This window comes from Staurois parvus, unplaced genomic scaffold, assembly GCF_062004578.1.
Source record: "Staurois parvus isolate SC_StPar_1 unplaced genomic scaffold, SC_StPar_1.0 ptg000017l, whole genome shotgun sequence".
Classification (NCBI taxonomy): Eukaryota; Metazoa; Chordata; class Amphibia; order Anura; family Ranidae; genus Staurois; species Staurois parvus.
Window position 1 is genome coordinate 21,126,448 of NW_028317813.1, and position 26,566 is coordinate 21,153,013.

Below are 26,566 nucleotides of genomic sequence, written 5' to 3' on the forward strand. Positions count from 1 at the left end.
TGGGCCCTTGCCAACCTCATGTATAATACAGGACTACTGGGCCAGAAGCATATGTGATGATATCAGAGTGCAACCACCAGCTGGAGAGTGATGGTGAAAAAGGGTCTGGTAGCAAAGCAAGGAGGAAGCCTGTCCGAGCAATGAATAGGGTAAATGGTACAGATTATTCCTCTACCCCAAGACCTTACTGGAAGTGGAGTTAAGTTGCAATGGAGCTTAGCTCTGGAGCTGACATTATGGGGTTTATTTACTAAAGCTGGAGAGTCCAAAATCAGACTCCCTTCTGCATAGAAACCAATCAGCTTCTAACCTCAGCTTGTTCAATGAAGCTTTGGCAATGAAACCTGGAAGCGGATTGGTTTCTATGCAGAAGTGAGTCTGATTTTGCACTCTCCAGCTTTAGTAAATAAACCCCTATGCGTCTGTCCTTTCAGTACTGGTTGATATGACTCACTGATGTATACAATACATTTTTTTGTAGAAAAACAAGTGTCTAAATTGTGGATTTCTCTTTACCATGCAAGCTTAGTGCATATATTTTTAAATACCGGTCTAAATAACCTTTGATAGTTGATAGCTTGTGGTAGTTGAGGAAACAAAGGAGTGGCTCAAGAATAAGCACATTAAGGTCCTGGAGTGGCCTAGCCAATGTCCAGACCTTAATCTGATTGAAAATCTGTGGAGGGAGCTGAACGTTGCCAACCTTCAGCCACCAAACCTTAATGACTTGGAGAGAATCTGCCAAGAGGAGTGGGCCAAAATCCCTCCTGAGATGTGTGCAAACCTGGTGGACAACTACAGCAAACATCTGACCGCTGTGATTGCCAACAAGGGATTTGCCACCAAGTACTAAGTCATGTTTTGTGAAGGGGATCAAATACTTATTTTCTTCACTGTATCTCTCTTGGCATTAACAAGCTAGATTTGAATCATTAACTAAAGCAGCATGTCTCCGGTGAAATCATCCTCAGCAGACCATTATGAATAATATCCTTAAGTGCAGTGAGGACTATATGCAGAGTTCTACTGTAATGTCCCAAATTTAAAGTACTGCTGGCAAACATTTATTGCAGCATAAATGTAAAAAGTGAAAGAAAACCTGCAATGTTTCAATAGGCCCTACAGTGGTCTTAAATTACATGGGACAGAAAAACAAAACAGTGATCAGTCTTAACCCCCCCCCCCCCCCCCCCCCATCTCTCCTTGGCTCTGAAACTATATTTGCCATACCATAGGACAGCGCTAAACTTTACTCCCCATCACCGTACCTTCACAATATAATTATTTCTGTTACATTGCTGAAATCTTTACAAACGTATAAGTTGCTGTCTCTTAGATCCTCTTTTTTAATTTGTCTTTTAGTCCTCATGAACACTTGACGTTTTTACAGCGGCTGTTTTTGGCTTTTGATGTTTTTTTCTACAGCTAGTAAACCCCCCTAGCATGTTATCCTATGTGTTCATGCACACATAGACTATAATCAACGTTTTTTGGCTGGAAAAACCCCCAGAACTAGTGGGTTTCTAGAGGAGTTTTTTTAGCTGTAAAAACGCTCTAACGCTGAAAAACACGCCAAAATTCGGTAAAATAGTGCTAACCAGCGGTTTTGTACTTTTTTTGAGAAAAAAAAAAAGCAAGCAGGAAAATGCTGCTAAACGCCAATGCAAAAAAAAAAGCTGAAAAACAGTTTTTAATGTGAATTTACACAGCTAACGTTACCAACGTTATCAAATCGTCCAGTGTGCATGAGGACTTCCGTCTGATTTACATAGTACCTGTAATGGCAGATAAATCTATTTAACTTTCAAACCTGCATTGCCTAGTTTAACCTCCCTAGCGGTGTAATTATGTCCATATTTCTGTGCTCAATGCGGTACATTTTTTTGCATGGAAATATGTATTTTTTTTTATTGTAGGCCTGTAATTTTTAGGAATAACTCACTGAAATCTGTCCGAACAAGAGTCTAGTAAACATCCCGGGTAGGATGAAACTTGAAACACGAAATCATAAATTATAATTTAATAAATAATCATAAAAAATAATAATATAATAATACATTTTATTCAATAATATAATCAAACCAAAAACACTGAAATTTGAAATATAGCACCAAGTTCACACATCACTGAGCAAAGTCGCAAAATCGTTTTCAGTGTCTGATGGCGAATTTCCCCACGAATCATTATTACTCAATTCTGCAAGTGGTTCTGATTTACTATTGCTGTTCTCTAGCTGGTCTAAAACTGCTTTTGACCTAAATGGACACTTTTTGGACTCCATGGACTCGTCTAAGTTTTCTGGTTTGATACAGTAATGTTATACTATGTAATTTTAGTGAATGTCACTTTTTGTCCTTTTCAAATTTCCCACCGTTCCATCCCCGTACGTCCCGACGCTCGAAGGGGATGGAACCCAGATGACAGATGCCGTCATCCGCCAGATTACATTGCTGGGGACACTGCAGGAGGGACATCGCAGGAGCGCAGGACAAGGTAAGTGATCGAGGAGCAGCGCCGCATGGTAAGCCCGAGTGTAGCTCGGGGTTACCGCTTGTGGTACTGAAACTTTACCCCGAGCTACACTCGGGAATATCGCCAGGGAGGCTACCACAAACACTAGTAAATTCATATGATTTTATTTTGAATTTGGATACTTTGGACCTAAACAGATGTTGCTAAACCGAGTAATATACCTTTTTGAAATATTTTTCAACATTGCTTGCTAGTTACGGTTTTAAATTAAGGAGCAGTACAAGTACACAGATAGACTTTATAAGTTGTGTACCTGTATTAATGCTCAGCAGGGCAAGACTGGTGAGTTTTGCTGAGGAAGGAGTGTGGATGCAAGCTGATCCCCTGGGTAATGTGCTGTCCAGTGCTGAATCTATGTTCTTACAAGATGGGAAATAGGAGGGTAAATACTTTTTCTGCCTCAAAATTTTTAGTGTTGACATCTTACAGAATAAGTCTGTTTTGTGCTTAGATTTTTCTTGAAGATGTATAAAGCAGGTCTGTCAGGGGCATCCTAACTGTGAGTTATTTATTTATTTATACAGACTGTTGTTGAATTCATATATCTATAAGAATCATCTGGATTATAAAAGAACCCGTATGGTTTTTAGTATTAATAAAATTACTAAACTTAAAATTATAAATTATATTTCCTTTTTTTAACTTGAAATTGATAATATATTTTATGTGACATACAGCATTTAATAAAATATTGAATATATTTATAATTCATATTTTGATTTTGATTTTGTAGGTGCGCATTATCGAATATTTATATGCTTGCTTAAAATGAAACAAGGCTGAGCACATTTTTTAAATAAGGTGGTATATAGTTAAGGTTTGCATGGAAGACTATTTTAATAGAAAATGTAGAAAAGATAGTTTGGATGGTGAAAGAAGTCAGAGACTGAAATAGGGAGTCCTTCTGTGGAACTGAGAACACATCTACCTGTCTATGGCAAACTTTAGATACTGAGTTAGGACATACGTATACTGCATTTGTAATTTTTTGCCCATGATTCCTGTAGAGATGAATCATCTCTGTTGTAACAGCAGATGCACAATACTATACTACTGGGCATACTACTGTAAATAACTTATAATAAATGCACCTGAAATGAAAATGCAACAGTTCGGGGGTGTTTAGCACAAGTAAAATGTAGTAGAGTGCATGATACCCCTGTGAGGTGGGGAAACAGCTCTCATTGTTTGAACATTGTTTGTGTGGAAGTAAATTAATGTTTTGACTGACATTCTGTGGTTTAGCCACAAGATGTCACTGTTTTTCTAACACAGCCTCAGACTGCATAGATATTTCTATATTCAATAAGAGGTGGGGTTTAAACACTGAGTTGAGGGAACAGGAAGAGGAGACTGCAGCCATGTTTTGGATGATGCTGAATGAAGGGGCCGTGTGAGCTGAGAATCCGATGACATCCAGGTGTGGGAGCTTCCCTCGGTAACCAGAGCTGAAGCTAAGTGAAGCTGATCGTGTCCAAGACCCTGATCCTGTTCAGAGAAAGGAAGATTGCTGCCAGTAATGCTGATGAGAGCAGAGGAACAACGCAGCATACACTGCAATATCGCAAGCTTGTTGGAGAGACATTTGTTCTGTTCAGAGTCACCAGAGGATGCAAAGCAGACCCGTGTCGTTAAGATCGTGCATGCACCTCATTTCAGTGTTGGCGCCTTGAGACTGAGCCCAGGCCTATAGTTAGTTAGTTAGGGTCTCTGTTTGTGTCAGGCCACAAGTGTTGTTACTGATTATTGGAAGGACTCCACAACTTAAAGTGACATTTCACATTGGAGAGCTGATAAAATCCTACAAACTCAAGCCAGACTGGCATTTTGCTCAGAAGGAATACTCAGGCACGTGCTACAGGACCTGTTATGGGAGGGGGAATACTGTAGATTTGTGTAAGATTGCTAGCCCATACCATACACTGATTCCTGCTCTTTTAGGGTAATAACAGGTAAGGTGTGGCAGCTTATTTGTGCCTGCCAGTAGGTAAATTACTTCACTTTCTACCTTCATCCATCAGAAGGCGCCGTGCTGTGCAGCACAAGGGTCTCAGCCTTTGGGCTGGGTGTATGTAAATTTATTGTATGTTTCCAGCATTTTTGGTTGTGTTTATTTGCCACATCTAAGTAAAATTCTGTTGTGGCAAAAGCTGGTGTTGAGGTTGCTTTCCTCATTCGTGACTTCACTGTATCCTGGGGAGCCCACCCCGGTACACGGCTTACACCCCAAAGCCCACCTCTAGTAGGGTTTTTACTTTTGGATGCAGTAGGGAAGGTTTAGAACATGTCAGGTTTTTATTTCTCTACTTCTGTAACCTACAGGGGAGAGTTCCCCTCACTTCCTGTTCTTGTGACAGTTGTCAAATAAATCAAGAAAAAAATCTTCTCAGGGTGAACAGACAGCAGTAAAAACCTGATAAATGTTCTTACACCTCCCATCCATATCTAAAAAATAACTTACGTTCTGGCTGGAGTTGTGTTTTCTCTAGGCAAAACCTTTTTTTAGACTTTGGATAGAACAGGGAAAAATTAGATGCTCTATCGGGTTGTTATTGCTGTCCCCACTGGGGAAATTTACCCCTCTGTTTGTACTAATGTTCATGATCAAAGTGAAAGAAAGTGAGTGGAAATCCAAAGTTTTAGAGTTGTCCCTAGAACATGGGTGGGATGAAATCTTTCAAAGGGGACACCTGTTCCAGGGACAACTATCTAAGAGGGAGATTTCCTGTAACTTTCTGTTGTGCCTTTAGGATAGGAAATGAAGGGAAATTTTTCCCAATACTACATAGCCAGCAAATAAAAAGTAATAAGGTCAGGGTTTTAACCCTTTTGTACTCTATCCAAAACAAAAAAACCCAAAAAAACAAAAAAAAAAAACAAAAAAAACAAAAAAAACAAAATAAAAAAGAAGGTTCGATTTCAGATATACTGTACTTTCTCTATGCTGAATGACACCAAAATTATGTCGGCTGCCATTGCTGGCCTCTCCTTTTGAGAATACCAATTCCCTGGCTCCCAAACTAATGCTTTGGCTTCAATGCGGTAGAGCCACTGATCTGGAACAGGTTAGATTTAGGGAAAAATGCTGACACATTTCCAGAACTCATTTGCAACATGTTGACCTAGGTCTATAACTCAAAAGCATTGAAGTCAGACACAGCCAGGTAAGTAGCGTTGTCAGGATCAAGCCAGTAATGGATACCCCTCTATCTATCTCATGGCAGGTGTGAGATATAGATATATATACACACACACACACACACACACACACACACACACAAAGATAAATAATTTCTGAACTTTTTCCACCTTTACTGTGACCTATGAACTGTACAACGCAATTAAAAAACAAACTGAAATCTTTTTTTTTAGGAGGGGAAAGTAAATATAACAAACGAAAATAATGTGGTTGCATAAGTTTACACACCCTCTTATAACTGGGGATGTAGCTGTGTTCAAAATTAAGCAATCACATTCAAAATCATGTTAAATAGGAGTCAGTAAACACCTGCCATCATTTAAAGTGCCTCTGATTAACCCCAAATAAAGTTCAGCTGTTCTAGGAGGTCGTTCCTGATATTTTCTTAGTCACATCCTACAGCAAAAGCCATGGTCCACAGAGAGCTTCCAAAGCATCAGAGAGATCTCATTGTTAAAAGGTATCAGTCAGGAGAAGGGTGCAAAAGAATTTCCAAAGTATTAGATATACCATAGAACAACTGGAGAAAATATGGGGCAACAGAGACATTACCAAGAACTGGACGTCCCTCCAAAAGTGATAAAAAGACCAGAAAAAAACTGGTCTGGGAGGCTACCAAGAGGCCTACAGCAACATTAAAGGAGCTGCAGGAATATCTGGCAAGTACTGGCTGTGTGGTACAGGTGACAACAATCTCCCGTACTCTTCATATGTCTGGGCTATGGGTTAGAGTGGAAAGTTGGAAGCCTTTTCTTACGAAGAAAAATATCCAAGCCCAGATGAATTTTGGGAAAAAACATCTGCAGTCCCCCAAAAGCATATGGGAAACTGTATTATGGTCTGATGAAACCAAGGGGCAAAAGCAACACTGCTCATCACTAGAGATGAGCGAAGTATTCAAAAATTCGATTCGACTGATTCGGCGAATTCGTGGAAAAATTTCGATTCGAGTCGAATATATTCGCTGTGAATTTAACTTAAAAAAGGGTGTTTATAGGCTTCAGAGAGACTTAATATTAGTGCTGAACACTGTACCTTTAATTTAAATGCCCTTGGAGTCTGCTGGGGAAGAGAAATAATACTGTCAGTCAGTATGACATGCAGATGAGTGCCATCGATCTTAGAATCACCGCACACTTCACTCATTTGGGCAGTCACGGGGCCAAAACCAGAGTGTGGTGCCACAGTGTGGCGGTGGAGGCAGCAGCAATGGGAGGCCATACAGCACCCTATGACAAAAATGGAAACCACCAGCAGTGTGAGGAGACCTGAAAGTGGCACATGGCAGAGTGTGGCGATAGAGACAGCAGCAATGGGAGGCCGTACAGGGACCCATGACACACTCTGGACCTGGCAACAGCATGAGGAGTCGGTACGGGGGCCCATGGCAGATTACGGGCCTGGCAGCAGCAATGGGAGGCCGTACAGGGACCCATGACACACTCTGGACCTGGCAGCAGCATGAGGAGTCGGTACGGGGGCCCATGACACACTCTGGACCTGGCAGCAGCATGAGGAGGCGGTACAGGGGCGCATGACAGATTACGAGCCTGGCAGCAGCAACTTGGACAGGAGGACGTTCAGCTTCTGCACCGTCTGGTGCGTGCTCGCAAACTGTTGTCTCTTGGAAACGGATTCCAAGAAAGACTGCTGACGGAATCCGTGAAGAGGAGTAGCAGGAGAAGGAGCATCTGAACGAGCGGAATATGCCAACAAGCGACAACAGGGGCCCATGACAGATTACGGGCCTGGCAGCAGCATGAGGAGTCGGTACGGGGGCCCATGGCAGATTAGGGGCCTGGCAGCAGCTATGGGAGGCCCGTAATCTGCCAGCACCCTATGACAAAAAATGGAACCCACCAGCAGTGTGAGGAGACCTGAAAGTGGCACATGGCAGAGTGTGGCGATGGAGACAGCAGCAATGGGAGGCCGTACAGGGACCCATGAGAGACTCTGGACCTGGCAGCAGCATGAGGAGGCGGTATAGGGGCCCATGGCAGATTAGGGGCCTGGCAGCAGCTATGGGAGGCCCGTAATCTGCCAGCACCCTATGACAAAAAATGTAACACACCAGCAGTGTGAGGAGACCTGAAAGTGGCACATGTTTGGGGCATGATTCATGGCGGATTTAGTCAGTTGTGTCAGGAACTGGTGGTTTGAAATCCAGACTAATCCACGCCTGATTCATTTTCACAAACGTCAGTCTCTCCACACTTTGGGTGGACAGTCGTGTCCTCCGCGGAGTTGCAATACCTCCTGCCGCACTAAACACGCGCTCCGATGGCACGCTACTGGCCGGGCATGACAGCCTTTCAAGGGCAAATTCAGCTAGTTGGGGCCAAAGGTCAAGTTTCGTTGCCCAGTAGTCAAGGGGATTGTCTACCTCGGTTGGCAGGGTGCTGTCCAAGTAGGCCTAAGCCTGTTGTTTGAGGTCCTGCTCCAGGTCCACCTGATGCTGCTGCTGCTGCGGCTGGTTAGTAGTTTCCTCACTGCGCTGGTGAAGAAAGCTACTCATCATCGACTGCAGACTGAGGCAGCCGCTGCTGGTGGAGCTGCCACTGCTCCTACCACCCCACCCCTCCCCTGCTGCCATGGCAGCGGAACGCGAGCGCACAGGGCCCACAGTGTCTGAGGATGGACGTTGGCGCAGACAGGCAGAGACCAGCTGACTACATAGGTGGTTTTTATAGTACGTTATTTTGGCCTCCCTCTCAGCAGGTGTGAAAAAGGCCACCATTTTTGAACGGTAGCGAGGGTCCAACAAGGTGGACAGCCAAAAGTCATCCCTCTGTCTGATGGTTATTATTCGGCTGTCGCTACGCAAAAAACCGAGCATGCTATGGGCCATTTGTGCCAAGGAATGCGAGGGACTCCCTGCCTCCATCTCCACAGCATACTGCCACGGTGCGTCTGGGTCCTCTGTCTCCTCCTCCTCCTCTACCAGATGCTCCTGCTCCTCCACTCCTGTCCGCTGAGTGGAAAAACCACCCATTTCACTCAATAATTCCTGAGCACCAATGTCCTCCTCTACCTCCTCCTCTTCTTCCTGTCCTGCCCCCACAGGGGTCATGTGGCGTTGAGATCTGTGCGCCACGTCTACCGCACCCTGACCAGCCATTGTTAACAGCATTTGTTCCAGGACGTGCAACAGAGGAATGACGTCGTTCATCCCATAGTCCTGCCGACTCACGAATAGCGTGGCCTCCTCAAAGGGCCTGAGCAAGCGCAGGTGTCACGCATGAGCTGCCAATGGCTGACATCTAAGTTACACAGGGAGTACCTTTATCCGCTTTTAACATCAGGAAATCTGTGATGGCCTTTCGCTGTTCGTAAAGGCGGTCTAACATATGTAGGGTAGAATTCCACCTTGTTGCAACGTCACAGCATGAGGAGTCGGTACGGGGGCCCATGGCAGATTACGTGCCTGGCAGCAGCAATGGGAGGCCCGTAATCTGCCAGCACCCTATGACAAAAAATGGAACCCACCAGCAGTGTGAGGAGACCTGAAAGTGGCACATGGCAGAGTGTGGCGATGGAGACAGCAGCAATGGGAGGCCGTACAGGGACCCATGAGAGACTCTGGACCTGGCAGCAGCATGAGGAGGTGGTATATAGGGGCCTATGGCAGATTAGGGGCCTGGCAGCAGCTATAGGAGGCCCATAATCTGCCAGCACCCTATGTCAAAAAATTCAACACACCAGCAGTGTGAGGAGACCTGAAAGTGGCACATGGCATGAGACACTGTGGACCTGGCAGCAGCATGAGGAGGCGGTATATAGGGGCCCATGGCAGATTAGGGGCCTGGCAGCAGCTATGGGAGGCCCGTAATCTGCCAGCACCCTATGTCAAAAAATTCAACACACCAGCAGTGTGTGAGGAGACCTGAAAGTGGCACATGGCAGAGTGTGGCGATGGAGACAGCAGCAATGGGAGGCCGTACAGGGACCCATGAGAGACTTTGGACTTGGCAGCAGCATGAGGAGGCGGTATATAGGGGCCCATGGCAGATTAGGGGCCTGGCAGCAGCTATGGGAGGCCCGTAATCTGCCAGCACCCTATGTCAAAAAATTCAACACACCAGCAGTGTGTGAGGAGACCTGAAAGTGGCACATGGCAGAGTGTGGCGATGGAGACAACCCACCGACTGTTTTGCTCGCTGCCAAGCTGCCACCCTCTTCTCCTGATGATGCGGAAGCAATAGCCTGATGACGACGAGGCTGCCAAGTGCGATCAGCCTCATCATCATCAATTAGGGTCTCCGCCTCACTACTAGCCCCCTCGGCTGCGTGTGGGTCAGGAGACAGACCTGTCTCTACACCGGCTACCGAGCCACTCTCCTCGCCACTACTTCTTCGCCTGGCTGCTGAAGAGGCGGATGTCTCCCCCCGTTCCTGACCGCCCTCTGTTAGCTCTTCCTCACTGTACTGGATGACACCGGGAGCACTAGCCTCTGGCTGCGAATAGTGCTGCCTCGACCCCTTCCTCTGCTGCCACGTCTGCTCGCTCCTAAAACATTGCCTCCTCTGCCACTCCTCTGCATGTTGTCTGACATACTCTTTAATTAAACGATTCTGTGTCCCTGAGTAACAATTCAGTGTCTGTGCGAGTAACAATTCTGTGGCCCTAAGTAACAGTTCTGTGGCCCTCAGTAACAATTATGTGTCCCTAAGTAACGGTTCTGTGGCCCTCAGTAACAATTCTGTGTCCCTGTGTAACAATTCTGTGTCTGTGCGAGTAACAATTCTGTGGCCCTAAGTAACAGTTCTGTGGCCCTCAGTAACAGTTCTGTGGCCCTCAGTAACAGTTCTGTGGCCCTGAGTAACAATTCTGTGTCTGTGCGAGTAACAATTCTGTGGCCCTAAGTAACAGTTCTGTGGCCCTCAGTAACAGTTCTGTGTCCCTGAGTAACAATTCTGTGTCCCTGAGTAACAATTCTGTGGCCCTAAGTAACAGTTCTGTGGCCCTCAGTAACAATTCTGTGTCCCTGAGTAACAATTCTGTGGCCCTAAGTAACGGTTCTGTGGCCCTCAGTAACAATTCTGTGTCCCTGTGTAACAATTCTGTGTCTGTGCGAGTAACAATTCTGTGGCCCTAAGTAACAGTTCTGTGGCCCTCAGTAACAGTTCTGTGTCCCTGAGTAACAATTCTGTGTCTGTGCGAGTAACAATTCTGTGGCCCTAAGTAACAGTTCTGTGGCCCTCAGTAACAGTTCTGTGTCCCTGAGTAACAATTCTGTGTCTGTGCGAGTAACAATTCTGTGGCCCTAAGTAACAGTTCTGTGGCCCTGAGTAACAATTCTGTGTCTGTGCGAGTAACAATTCTGTGGCCCTAAGTAACAGTTCTGTTGCCCTCAGTAACAATTCTGTGGCCCTAAGTAACGGTTCTGTGGCCCTCAGTAACAATTCTGTGTCCCTGTGTAACAATTCTGTGTCTGTGTGAGTAACAATTCTGTGGCCCTAAGTAACAGTTCTGTGGCCCTCAGTAACAGTTCTGTGTCCCTGAGTAACAATTCTGTGTCTGTGCGAGTAAGAATTCTGTGTCTGTGCGAGTAACAATTCTGTGGCCCTAAGTAACGGTTCTGTGGCCCTCAGTAACAGTTCTGTGTCCCTGTGTAACAATTCTGTGTCTGTGCGAGTAACAATTCTGTGGCCCTAAGTAACAGTTCTGTGGCCCTCAGTAACAGTTCTGTGTCCCTGAGTAACAATTCTGTGTCTGTGCGAGTAACAATTCTGTGGCCCTAAGTAACAGTTCTGTGGCCCTCAGTAACAGTTCTGTGGCCCTGAGTAACAATTCTGTGTCTGTGCGAGTAACAATTCTGTGTCTGTGCGAGTAACAATTCTGTGTCTGTGCGAGTAACAATTCTGTGTCTGTGCGAGTAACAATTCTGTGGCCCTAAGTAACAGTTCTGTGGCCCTAAGTAACAGTTCTGTGGCCCTCAGTAACAATTCTGTGTCTGTGCGAGTAACAATTTTGTGTCTGTGCGAGTAACAATTCTGTGGCCCTAAGTAACAGTTCTGTGGCCCTCAGTAACAATTCTGTGGCCCTGATTAACGTTTCTGTGGCCCCAAGTAACAGTTCTGTGGCCCTCAGTAACAATTCTGTGTCTGTGCGAGTAACAATTCTGTGTCTGTGCGAGTAAGAATTCTGTGTCTGTGCGAGTAACAATTCTGTGGCCCTAAGTAACGGTTCTGTGGCCCTCAGTAACAGTTCTGTGTCCCTGTGTAACAATTCTGTGTCTGTGCGAGTAACAATTCTGTGGCCCTAAGTAACAGTTCTGTGGCCCTCAGTAACAGTTCTGTGTCCCTGAGTAACAATTCTGTGTCTGTGCGAGTAACAATTCTGTGGCCCTAAGTAACAGTTCTGTGGCCCTCAGTAACAGTTCTGTGGCCCTGAGTAACAATTCTGTGTCTGTGCGAGTAACAATTCTGTGTCTGTGCGAGTAACAATTCTGTGTCTGTGCGAGTAACAATTCTGTGTCTGTGCGAGTAACAATTCTGTGGCCCTAAGTAACAGTTCTGTGGCCCTAAGTAACAGTTCTGTGGCCCTCAGTAACAATTCTGTGTCTGTGCGAGTAACAATTTTGTGTCTGTGCGAGTAACAATTCTGTGGCCCTAAGTAACAGTTCTGTGGCCCTCAGTAACAATTCTGTGTCCCTGATTAACGTTTCTGTGGCCCCAAGTAACAGTTCTGTGGCCCTCAGTAACAATTCTGTGTCTGTGCGAGTAACAATTCTGTGGCCCTAACTAACAGTTCTGTGGCCCTAAGTAACAGTTCTGTGTCCCTGAGTAACAATTCTGTGTCTGTGCGAGTAAGAATTCTGTGTCTGTGCGAGCAACAATTCTGTGGCCCTAAGTAACAGTTCTGTGGCCCTCAGTAACAATTCTGTGTCTGTGCGAGTAACAATTCTGTGTCTGTGCGAGTAACAATTCTGTGTCTGTGCGAGTAACAATTCTGTGTCTGTGCGAGTAACAATTCTGTGTCTGTGCGAGTAACAATTCTGTGGCCCTAAGTAACGTTTCTGTGGCCCCAAGTAACAGTTCTGTGTCCCTGAGTAACAATTCTGTGTCTGTGCGAGTAACAATTCTGTGTCTGTGCGAGTAACAATTCTGTGTCTGTGCGAGTAACAATTCTGTGTCTGTGCGAGTAACAATTCTGTGTCTGTGCGAGTAACAATTCTGTGGCCCTAAGTAACGGTTCTGTGGCCCTCAGTAACAGTTCTGTGTCCCTGTGTAACAATTCTGTGTCTGTGCGAGTAACAATTCTGTGTCTGTGCGAGTAACAATTCTGTGTCTGTGCGAGTAACAATTCTGTGTCTGTGCGAGTAACAATTCTGTGGCCCTAAGTAACGGTTCTGTGGCCCTCAGTAACAGTTCTGTGTCCCTGTGTAACAATTCTGTGTCTGTGCGAGTAACAATTCTGTGGCCCTAAGTAACAGTTCTGTGGCCCTCAGTAACAATTCTGTGTCTGTGCGAGTAACAATTCTGTGTCTGTGCGAGTAACAATTCTGTGGCCCTAAGTAACAGTTCTGTGGCCCTCAGTAACAATTCTGTGTCTGTCCCTGAGTAACAATTCTGTGGCCCTAACTAAAGTTTCTGTGGCCCTAAGTAACAATTCTCTGGCACTCAGTAACAATTCTGTCTGTCCCTGAGTAACAATTCTGTGGCCCTAATAACGTTTCTGTGGCCCTAAGTAACAATTCTCTGGCACTCAGTAACAATTCTGTCTGTCCCTGAGTAACAATTCTGTGGCCCTAATAACGTTTCTGTGGCCCTAAATAACAATTCTCTGGCACTCAGTAACAATTCTGTCTGTCCCTGAGTATGAATTCTGTGGCCCTAACTAGCGTTTCTTTGTCCCTAAGTAACGATTCTGTGGCCCTAATTAACAATTCTGTGTCCCTGAGTAATAGTTCTCTGTCCCTAAGTATCGTTTCTCTGTCCCCAAGTATCGTTTCTGTGGCCCTAACTCTGTCCCTGTCCCTAATACAGAGCGGTCTGCCTCTGTTCAATGACTGCAGGCAAATGAAGAATTCCAAAATGGCCGCTATTTATAGCTCGACCATTACACAGTGCTAGCTGGCTGGCTGCTGATTGGCTGATGCGATCACATGTCGTTGAGGAATGCATTATGGGTCAGCGCGCCTTGTCTGCGCGCCTTCCCAGACATCCCCGCTCCGTCGCCGCACATGTCAGCCGCCATTTTCAGAAAAATTTCGATTCGCGCGTCCGAATTAGGCTATTTTTCGGATTCGGCGCGAATCGAAATTTTTCCGATATTCGACTCGAATTCCACTTCGGCTACTTCGATTCGCTCATCTCTACTCATCACCAAAAGAACACCATACCCACAGTGAAGTATGGTGGTGGCAGCATAATATTTTGGGGCTGTTTTTCTTCAGCTGGAACTGGGGCCTTAGTCAAGGTAGAGGGAATTCTGAACAGTTCCAAATACTGGTAAATATTGGCACAAATCCATCAGGCTTCTGCTAGAAAGCTGAACACGAAGAGGAACTATATCTTTCAGCATGACAATGACCCAAAGAATACATCCAAATCAGCAAAGGAATGGCTTCACCAGAAGAAGATTAAAGTTTTGGAATGGCCCAGTCAGAGCCCAGACCTGAATACGATTGAAAATCTGTGGGGAGATCTGAAGAGGGCTGTGCACAGGAGATGCCCTCGCAATCTGACAGATTTGGAGTGTTTTTGCAAGGAAGAGTGGGCATGTGCCATGCTGATAGACTCATACCCAAAAGGATTGAGTGGACCCTACAGAGGTTGCACAGGCAGTCCAACATCCTCCAGGATGCACATATGTGCCATTGCTGGAAGGTTTGTGGTGTCTCCCACACAGTCTCAAGAGCATGGAGGAGATTCCAGGGGACAGGCAGTTACTCTAGGAGAGCTGGACAGGGCTGTAGAAGGTCCTTAACCCATCAGCAGGACCGGTATCTGCTCCTTTGTGCAAGGAGGAACAGGATGAGCACCACCAGAGCCTTGCATAATAAACTCCAGCAGGCCACTTGTGTGAATGTCTCTGACCAAACAGACTTTATAAGGGTGGCCTGAGGGCTCAACGTCCTCTAAGTCACCCTGAGCACGTGACAAACATGTAGGGGTCTGGAGAAGCCATAGAGAACGTTATGCTGCTGTAACTTCATTCAACATTACCATTTTGGTGGTGAGTCATTGAGTGTCTGGGGAAGCATATCCATGGAGGGATGCACAGACCTCTACAGGCTAGACAATGGCAGCCTGACTGAGATATCATGTTTCTCTGGGATATCATGTTTCGGTCCATCCAACACCACCAGGTTGCACCTCAGACTGTCCAGGAGCTCAATAATGCCCTGCTCCAGATCTGTGAGGAAATACCCCTGAACACATCCGTTGTCTCATTAGGAGCATGCCCTTACATTGTCAGGCATGCATACAAGCACATGGGGGCCATACAAACTACTGAGTACCATTTTGAATTTCTGCAATGGAATTTCAGCAAAATGGACAAGCCTACTGCATAATTTTTTCACTTTGATTTTCGGGGTGTCTTTGAATTCAGTCCACTGTAGGTTGATAATTTTCATTTCCATCAAACAACGGGGCATCCTTACATACCTAACATGCTACCCACTCCATATCCGTATAGATATCCAGCATATTTTTCCCCATTGAGATCTGATGTGTTCTCAGAGTGTTCCTTTAATTTTTTTGAGGTGTGTGTGTGTGTATTTTTTTTTCTTGTTTTGATATATATTGGTACATTATAGCCACAACTGAGCAAAACATCTCTAGAAAAGATGATGGTTAAAAAAACAAAAACAAAACTATAAAACCACCAAATTATAAACAGTCCGTTACATACGTATGTTCAAGTTGCAAACTTTCAAAGATGCGAACATGTCTAATCGTGTAAAAGCCAGGTACACACCCAGCAGGCTGAACGAACAAAAAAACAGATCGCCGTACCAACAGAAGTAATGTTGCTACGGTGATTTTCCTCTCTTTCCTTTGTTTTATGACAGGGGGGACTTCCCCCAACAGAACACACTGATCAGCGCTTGCAGCTATTGTCTGCAAGCCCTGATTTTTGTTGGACTTACAACCAAGCTCCTGCAACGGAACTTGTGTGTAAATAGTGGACTTACAGTATAGAAGCAGGGCCGTATTTACCACGTGGCAAACTAGAAGTTTGCCTAGGGCAGCATTTTTCAGGGGTGTGGTATCACGCCCCCCCTTCCCTGAAGAAGGGACATGCATGACATGGGGACTAGGAGAGAGGCTGCGTGCTGCTTGATGGTGTATGTAAAGCCTGACTCTCGTTTCTGGGGATGTCCAGAGCTGGGAAGGTGAGTTGTCTCTCTCGCCGGGAGAGCGGTGGTAGTGGAAGGCGCTCTCGACCGGGTGGGGGGTGTTATTGGAAGGCTCTCTTAGCCAGTGGGAGGGGGGGGTGTTCTGTATTGTTGGTCATCTCAGGCTCTCTCTGGGTGGGGGGCAGTTGATGGTGGAAGACAAACGATTTTGTGTTGCCTAGGGCAGCACAAAACCTAAATACAACACTGTATAGGAGTATAGGAGACCATGTCTATCACCAAGTTTAAGAAATGTCTTTGTATCAGTTTATCTGTGGCCTATGCATATCTATCTATATCTGACAAGACACCACAAAGGGCATTGATGATGTACAAAATACAGTAATGGATAGCTTCTGCTCCAATTTCAGGTTAATGTAATCACAGCAACTAAATAACCATTTTTGATTGGTGGCTGCTGATTACTCCATACAGGACAAGTGAATACGAATGATAATGCAGTCTAACCACTCAAGAGAAAGCACTGTTTTATTGAAACATACAGGCCTTTTAGGGTTCCCACAGCCTTGATACAAGGACCATCTACTGCCTGGGTTACAAACTGTTTACACGTTTTTTTGTTCTTGTTAGAACTCCTTCTTTCTCCATACTTATGGGAATGCAAATACAGTTTGAAACATTTTGATGCAGGACAGAATGAAAGAATGCCTGCCCTCAGACATACATTTAAAAGTCTCACTATATAATTTAGAAAAACTGTTGGGTTATAACATTATTAACCAGTTGCCTGCCTCCCTATAGCAGAAATACTGCTACAGAGCGGCAAGGCTATATCTACACGTGATTTGCATTTCCAGATAGGGGGCTCGTGCACCACCCTACCCTTGCCGCCATTGGCGGCTACAGATGTCAATCACCGGGTCCCAGCTGGAGATTCCCCGCCAGCACCCGGCGATCGCCGAGTAACACTGACTTGGGGAGACCTGTGTGTAAACAGCACAGGTCTGTCTCCTGCCAGAAGTAACATGTTGCTGTGTATTTCTCTGCACAGCAGAGGAATACACAGCAGCATGTTTACCACTGGTTATTAGCACTGGTCACTGTATTAGTGTCACGGGGGATGTCAGTGGCAATTAGTCAGTTCCAACACAGTTTCAGAATGCCCGCCGCATGCCCCCTATAAGTCACTGATCACTGCTATTAGTAGTATAAAAAAATAAAAATAAAAATTCCAGTATACTGTATATACCGCCATTTGTAGATATTCACGTAAACCAATTAATTTCCATGTACTTGAATGTTTTTTTAGCAAAGACATGTAGCAAAACACATTTGTGCCTAAATTTATGATGAAATTAGATTTTTAAATTTTTTTACTGGATACATTTTATAGCAAATAGTCAAAAATATTTTTCAAAATTGTCGCTTTTTTTTTACCACCAAAGAAAGCCTTGTGTGGGAAAAAAGGGCCATAAAATTCATTTGGGTGGAGCATTGCTTGACCGCGCAATTGTCAGTTAAAGTAATGCAGCGCCGTATTGAAAAAAGGCCTGGTCAGGAAGGGGGGTAAATCCTCTGGAGAGCAAGTGCGTAATGTAGTAAGTGTAAGCAAAACAGGTAAACAAATCTGGGTACATGATTTAAAGCAAGTATTCCAAAAGAAATAAAAAAAACTACAGTGTCATATGATGGCATACATGAAATACTATCTGTACTATTCAGTAAGGCTGTGCAAAGAGCAATGATGATATGCTGAGAGTCCATATCAGCCAATCAGGTTCCTGTTAGTGCAGTCACATCTCTGATTGATTGTTGGAGGTACCAGTTTTTGAACATCATCATTGCTCCTTGCACTTCCTTAAGAAAATACCTGCTGCCACCCTCAGACTTATACTGCTTACATGGGTATGAGAGAAGACAAAAGTTAAAGAGGAGTTCTGCCCCCCCCCCCCCAAAAAAATAGAAAAAAAAAAAACCAACTTAAAAGTCAGTAGCTTCAAATATTGTAGCTGCTGACTTTTAATATTAGGGCACTTATCTGTCCAGGCATCCAGTGGCGTCCTCACCCGAGTTGATTCTTCAATCAAGAACTGGGTGCTGGCGCAGCCATCTTGGCTAAGGGAAACCAGTAGTGAAGTCTTGTGGCTTCACAGCTGGCTTCCTACTGCACAAAGCTCTCTGCGCGTCATGAATGGGCCGCAGTCTTCTGGGACCTGTGAAGTGTTCCAGAAGGCTGCAAGGGAAGGAGGGGGCCCAAACTTCCAAGTCAATTTGCCGCGGCAAACTGAGCCGGAAGTGGGAGCAGGTACCTATCAAAACCAGGTACTTGCTCCCCTCCCAAAAGGTGCCAAATGTGGCAGTGGAGGGGGGAGGCAGACAAGCAGCCCTTCTGGGTGGAACTCCACTGTAATATAGATTGGTATAGCCGTTACATTTATGGTTATACCACAGAACACTTTATAGAGCAACTCCACTTTTACTGAAAAAAAAACCCTAAAACATTTCCTCCTGGGTGATGTATGGCTATATACATTGCAAGGATTTTAACAAACTTTGCTGCAGATACCTACTTTTTGTTATTCTGAAGAAATAGCTGTTTATCTTGTCCATGTGCAGAATGAATCTATATTGGAATGATTTCATAATAATCAGCTGCTGACCTGCAGGGCTCTAATGAGGAAAATTGCAGGGTCTGCATCCCTTTATGCCCCTTTCATACATGCAGATCTTTGGTTTCATCACTTCTGTCACATTTTTTCAAAGAAAAAAAAGGATGAGGTTTACACAAGTTTACCATCAGTATGTACATCCACTACCAATACAAAAAGGAATGCAAAAATGGACCTTTTGTTCATTTACAGCTGCTTTTGTCTTTTTTTTTTTTGGAACAAAATAGGGCTTTGATCCATTTCATAAAACAGATGTTGACAGATGAAAGTATAAGCAGATGATCCTTTAGATCCATTTTTCCATAGAGATGCATTGATGTCCTCTTTTCCTCCGTTAACATATGAATGAAAAATGGACAAACGGCCTGCATGCATTAAAGGGGCCTTGGACATGTCTTCCTGCTCACCAAAAAGGATATTTTCGTTGCAGAGAATGCCCAAAATCTGACTTGTATCTTAGTGCAGACTTCTGGGAAAATCAATAAGCCTACCACTAGCAGGAAATGACATTTCTGGGGAGCACTCTGTACATCATCTGTGTACAAAACATCTCCAAGTAGTCATATTGCATTGCATTTTACAGAAAATTACAGTGACAGCAGAATGAAAAGGTAATTTTTTTTTTTTTTTATTGCTAATTTTTCCTCCCACAAAAGTGGAGTTACCCTTTAAGGAACACAAGATGAAGGATGTATTTTCATTATACAGGTGAAACTCGAAAAATTAGAATATCGTGCAAAAGTTCATTTATTTCAGTAATGCAACTTAAAAGGTGAAACTAATATATGAGATAAGACTCATTACATGCAAAGCAAGATAGTTCAAGCTGTGATTTGTCATAATTGTGATGATTATGGCTTACAACTCATGAAAACCCCAAATCCACAATCTCAGAAAATTAGAATATTGTGAAAAGGTGCAATATTCTCGGCTCAAAGTGTCCCACTCTAATCAGCTAATTAAGCCATAACAGCTGCAAAGGATTCCTGAGACTTTAAATGGTCTCTCAGTCTGGTTCAGTAGGAATCACAATCATGGGAAAGACTGCTGACCTGACAGTTGTGCAGAAAACCATCAGTGACACCCTCCATAAGGAGGGAAAGCCTCAAAAGGTAATTGCAAAACAAGTTGGATGTTCCCAAAGTGCTGTATCAAAGCACATTAATAGAACATTAAGTGGAAGGGAAAAGTGTGGAAGGGAAAAGTGTGGAAGAAAAAGGTGCACAAACAGCTGGGATGACCGCAGCCTGGAGAGGATTGTCAAGAAAAGGCCATTCAAAAGTGTTGGGGACTTTCACAAGGAGTGGACTGAGGCTGGAGTCAGTGCATCAAGAGCCACCACACAGACGGATCCTGGACATGGGCTTCAAATGTTGTACTCCTCTTGTCAAGCTGCTCCTGAACAACAAACGTCAGAAGCATCTTACCTGGGCTAAAGAAAAACAGACCTGGTCTGTTGCTCAGTGGTCCAAAGTCCTCTTTTCTGATGAGAGCAACTTTTGCATCTCATTTGGAAACCAAGGACCGAGTATGGAGGAAGAATGGAGAGGCACACACTGCAAGATGCTTGAAGTCCAGTGTGAAATTTCCACAGTCTGTGTTGATTTGGGGAGCCATGTCATCTGCTGGTGGTGGTCCACTGTGCTTCATTAAGTCCAGGGTCAATGCAGCCATCTACCAGGAGATTTTGGAGCACTTCTTGCTTCCTTCCGCAGACGAGCTTTATGGGGATGCTGACTTCATTTTCCAGCAGGACTTGGCACCTGCCCACACTGCCAAAAGCACCAAAACCTGGTTCAATGACCGTGGGATTACTGTGCTTGATTAGACAGCAAACTCGCCTGACCTGAATCCCATAGAGAATCTATGGGGCATTGCCAAGAGAAAGATGAGAGACATAAGACCGAACAATGCAGAAGAGCTGAAGGCCGCTATTGAAGCATCCTGGTCTTCCATAACACCTCAGCAGTGCCACAGGCTGATAGCTTCCATGCCACGCCGCATTGAGGCAGTAATTGCTGCAAAAGGGGCTCAAACCAAGTACTAAGTACATATGCATGCTTATACTTTTCAGAGGTCCGATATTGTTCTCTGTACAATCCTTGTTTTATTGATTGCATGTAATTCTAATTTTCTGAGATTGTGGATTTTGGGTTTTCGTGAGCTGTAAACCATAATCATCACAATTATGACAAATCACGGCTTGAACTATCTTGCTTTGCATGTAATGAGTCTATCTCATATATTAGTTTCACCTTTTAAGTTGCATTACTGAAATAAATGAACTTTTGCACGATATTCTAACTTTTAGAGTTTCACCTGTAGTTCAGGTAATCAAATAGATGCATCCTTGTAAACTTGGATCCACATAATTAATTTCATGAAAGCGGATTTCAGTGATTTTCTTGGTTCTGTGCTTTTACAATGAAGGAAGCTTACTCATAGTCATGTTCATTGAAATAGACACATTTTAGGTGTAACATCACTTTTAGAACACATGCAGATGAAGTATCATTTCGGCCAATGGAAATGTCTCATATTTGTTAGCTCCTGTACATGATCATTACATGTGACTTTGTGATTACACCTAATCCTATTCCTTCTCAGGCAGAGGCTTGAGCCTCTCTGATCCCCATTTGAGGAAAAGCAGTTTAATCGCTTCCCAACCAACCACAGACAAAAGACGGCTACAGCGCAGTTGTCTAGTTCTGGGAGGGCGCCCATGGACGTCCTCCCAGAATGCGCACCCAGCGGCATGCACGCGACGCGGTCGGTGATCGATGACACAGCAGATCACAATGTTGGGGGGGGGGGGGGCATTGCCCGGTAGGCAAGTGGTTAACAGGAACCCATCAGAAGAAAAAAAAACTTGTTTTTGAAGGTGTAGGTTCCCGGGTTGTCATTTGTATCCTTCTTTCTCTATTTGGTGAATGGAAGCATATAGCAGCTTCTCTGCCTTGGTACCAGCCTGAATAAATGTTGCCCACCTTCCTATACTGTACACCAGGTCTGCAAAAGTCCTTTCTTTGCAGTGCGATAACCAAAATGGGTTGCTAAAAACACAGGAAATGTGTTCTATTTCAGTTCAAATATATGTGCATTAAAGAAAAAAATACTTTAATTTTGAAAATCTAGCCTGTCTTAGCTATTTTTAACTTTTCACATTTTTATAAAGAAAAAAGTCCAGAAGTGTTCAATGTTATTTTCAGCATTTAACAAAAATAACACCCATTAACTACAATTTTACAACCAGCTTTTAAATCTCTGATGCTACATAAAAATGTTTAAAGAAATGGCACATATCTTACAAATAGAATAATTTAAAAGTAATTGGGGGACAAAAAAAAACAAAACTGAATTTGAGGTTAAGCAGTACATTGTTTTTTGTTTTTGAAGTCAATTGATTTTGTCTTTGATGTACCAATTTTGTTCAATTTTCAATCACTCATGGGCACAATGAGTTCTAATTTAAACAAAAGGGGAGAGAACTATAAGAGTCATTGCTCAGTTCAGTGGCTTACCCTTAGGGTCAGATTTAGACCTTGGAGGGCAGGGGCACTTCAGGTTCGGGGGGCCCCTTGTACACAGAGTTGGTTTACATTCTCAGTGATACACATTTTTTAAATGCATGACACAATGTCATTCTGAGTTCACACATGCTCATACACACACACACACACACACACACACACACACACACACACACACACACACACACACACACAGTGTGTAGCTCGCTTGAGCAACCAAAATTGAATTTTAAGAACGATACAATATGCCAGTCCAGAGGAACAAAACGTTTACAGATAATGGTTGGAAAAATCCTACTTCCCAAGATACAGTTAAAAAAATAAAGTAATTTTTTTATTATACATTTTCTATTTTATTATTTACTTTATTATTTTACATAATTTTTTATATTGTTTTATATAATTTTTGTATACACGGCACCTTCTGTCCGGGGAGCCTAGGGCAGTTCTCCGGCACTGCTTAGCCTGTCACCCTTTGCTGTAATAACCCTAACCACGGATGTCACAGTAGCTAAACATAACTTCATAAACTAAAAGGTATTTTTACAAGTGTGACGTGTGTTATGTATTATATTCATAACCAGGAATATAACTGAACCTTGTAGTTAAATTCTGAATAGGCAATCTATATGAAAACTGTAATTATTTTATTACTTAATAGAATTGCTCTGCTTTTCTACTCCACATATGGGTGTGATCAATATTCCTAAAGCTTAAAATGAGCAAAACAGAGTAAAGGAATTACAGTATATGGAGATATTTGTGGCATGTTTATTGATTAGGGATTATGCTCTGCAGAACTGAGACTGATGATACATTTAATTCAGATATTTAAACTGATGCATTCAACGTTTAGGCACCATGCACACTAGTGTTTTTTTTTTTTCAAAGCTAAAAAATGAGTAAAAAAAAACAAAAAAAACTGGCAATAGTGTTTTTAGTAGCAATTTAGTAGCGTTTCAGTAATTCAGAAGGGGTTAGGAGTATTAGCATTTTTTTTAGTGTTTTTACAGTACATGTAGAGGAAAAACAAAAGCTGGTAGGAGTGTTTAGCATTTTTTTTCTGCTTGAAAAACATCCCAAAAAGCGCTACAAAAAACAAAATAATTTTTTTCTGATCCTAGACACTAAAGCTCAAAAAATGCTAACAGCCTACAGTAATGAGCATTGACACGATAACACTATTTAGCTTCTAGGAGCAGAACAAAAATGCTAATAACAGTGTCTAGGAGCTTAACAAAAATGCTAGTATGCATGGAGCCTAAATAATGCTTTGGACAGAGCTTTTAAAATAAAGTTTTATTATTGCTCCTTACCTGAGCTTCCCAGGTATAAATCCACTAGTGATTTCTTATCTTCACCTGTCTATCTGTACAGCCAAAGATCTGGGACAGGGATGGGACCCTCACTCCTCACTGATAGCCCAACCATAAACTGCTCCTTGAATGTGGAGGAGTGACAAGAGTAGAGGTGACAGGACAGCTGAGATGCTTAGGCTGACACAGAGAAATAGGAGCCCTCATAAGCTAGTAACATGGCTGGTGAGGGCCCAAGCAGGAATTGCAAGGGTGGAGGAGACAGGATAAAAAAAAAATACATTATACGTCTCTGGGAGAATATTCCACTAACATGAAGTGCCAATGAATTAAAAGAAAAAAAAAATTTGCTTTAGAAGGATTATGGAGCAAAAAAACAAACAACAAGTCCTATTCTGCATGTTGAAACTTACATTCTTTGCATTCCTACAGATCCCAGAATTTTCTAAATATTGCTACTGGCATTCCATGTCCCCTGAGGTGACACATGGCATAGTATGTGACAATAAAGAATTCCTTAAGTATCTCTTCTTTCATCACAGGTTTATAAAGAGGTAATTTTTTAAAGCTATAAGGCAGCTGTAGTGACGTTCTTGTGAGATGACAAAATTGGGGATTTCTTTCACTCATATCGATATCCACAAGATACAAAACTAGTTGCCTTTCAATAACAGTGATATTATTAGAACTACCCAGTAACCAACGGTGATCCACAGGACACAGTGGAATGACAGTCCCGGTAATCGGAACCCACTGATCATGTGATCGCTATGCGATCACATGATCACAATGACAATGAAGCTTTTATGAATCAGATTCATAAAAGCTTTCCTTCTGTTCCTGGAGAGCTGTGATTGGTCCACAGCTCTCACATGGGGCCAATCACAGCACCCTGCATCATGTGACCAGCTGAACTGTCATGAACGTAACCCATTCATGACAGTTCAAAGCAAGCTATAATCTTCTTTGCTCCTGCAATGCAAAGTATAAAAAAAATATAAATCCATGGTCGCCCCCCCAGAGTAGCACAATGTTACTATGGGAATGTTGCACTACTTTAATGAAAGTATATTTTAAAAAGAATAGCAAAAAAAAGAAAAATGTTAAAAAAAAATCAAATATAGGTTTTAAAAAAAAACAAAACACTTTTTTTTTTTAACTACTTGCCGCCCACCAACAATTATGCGGTCGAGCAGCGGCTGTGGCCAAAGCGATGTAATCTTGCGTCGCTTTCTATTTCCATGTGTGTGCGCATGCGTGCACCCCCTGCTACCCCCTAAGCTGGTCCACGGAGAGAAGAGGGAACGCAGCACTGAGTAAAAGCACATTTTACACTCATGTTAGATTAGCACATTTAACTCTTTGATCTCCCCTATTAACCCTTTATTTCAGGTGCTTATATAGCGCCGTCAATTTACACAGCGCATACACATATATATTGTACATTCACATCAGTCCCTAACCCTCAAGGGGTGTACAATCTAAGGTCCCTAACTTACATTCATACATACACATATTACACATATTAGGGTCAATTTAGATAGGATCCAATTAACCTACCAGCATGTCTTTGGAGTGTAGGAGGAAATCTGAGTACCTGGAGGAAACCCACACAGGCACAGGGAGAACATGCAAACTCCAGGCAGGTGGTGCTGTGGCTGAGATTCGAACCAACAACCCTAGTACTGCCAGGTGGAAGTGCTAACCATTTAGCCACTGTAACCCTTTGATCACTGTCACCCAGCCAGTGCCAGTATATAAAATGTTTCACTGATCACTGTATTACTGCCATTAGCGACATTAGATAGCTTCAGGGTCAGCTAGCACTTCTCCCAGCCAGGTTCAGCTAGCTTTAGATTGCCTGCACACTATCGCACTCACACTACAGGTCGCTGATCTCTGCAATTACTAATATAGTGTTTGTACAGATCAATATATTAATCACAAACAGAACTATACTAGTGCCACCTTAGTATACTGTCAGCAAAAATGCAGTGTTAGCAGGATCAGCCCCTTTCGCTGCCAGAACTAGCGTTTAGCCCCTCCGCTGTTTTTCATGGAAGATTTGTATCAATTGATTGTGGGCCAAAGCAATTTATATGCACAACAATATATCACAGCCCACCCAAGTTCAGCTCTTGCCAGATAATTTGCATGGAAACCTACCCAAACTTCCAAATGTAAAACGTTTTTGGGCCTAACCCTCAACATGGGCATTACAAAAAAGAATGAATTGTGGTCATATTGGTCCACAGACCTGATTCATCATATGCCCGTGCTCTCTGCTGTTACATACAGTATCTCACAGAAGTGAGTACACCCCTCATTTCTGTAAATATTTTATTCTATCTTTTCATGTGACAACACGGAAGAAATTACACTTTGCAACAATGTGGAGTAGTGAGTGTACAGCTTTGTATAACAGTGTAAATTTGCTGTCCCCCCAAAATAACACACACAATGTCTAAACCGCCGGCATCAAAAGTGAGTACACCCCTAAGTGAAAATGTCCAAATTGGGCCCAAAGTGCCAATATTTTGTGTGGCCACCATTATTTTCCAGCACTGCCTTAATCCTCTTGGGCATGGAGCTCACCAGAGCTTCACAGGTTGCCACTGGAGTCCTCTTCCACTCCTCCATGACGACATAATGGAGCTAGTGAATGTTAGAGACCTTGCGCTCCTCCACCTTCCAATTGAGGATGCCTCACAGATGCTCAATAAGGTTTAGATCTGGAAACATGCTTGGCCAGTCCATCACCTTTACCTCAGCTTCTTTAGCATGGCAGTGGTCATCTTGAAGGTGTGTTTGGGGACATTATGTTGGAATACTGCCCTGTGGCCCAGTCTCCAAAAGGAGGGGATCATGCTCTGCTTCAGTATGTCACAGTACATGTTGGCATTCATGGTTCCCTCAATGAACTGCGTCTCCCCAGTGCCGGCAGCATTCATGCAGCCCCAGACCATGACACTCCCACCACCATGCTTGACTGTAGGCAAGACACACTTGT

The 26,566-nt window shown here is 43.5% G+C and overlaps 1 protein-coding gene across 1 annotated transcript in view; it reads right to left on the bottom strand.

Moving 5' to 3' along the window:
• Positions 1–23,711, bottom strand: part of STAC3 (SH3 and cysteine rich domain 3) — a 132,802-nt gene extending 109,091 nt beyond the window's left edge. The window contains exon 1 of the mRNA XM_089681185.1: positions 23,557–23,711. The gene's annotated coding sequence lies outside the window, so the exon portion shown is untranslated. The remainder of the gene's footprint in view (positions 1–23,556) is intronic.
• Positions 23,712–26,566: the final 2,855 nt, after the last annotated feature.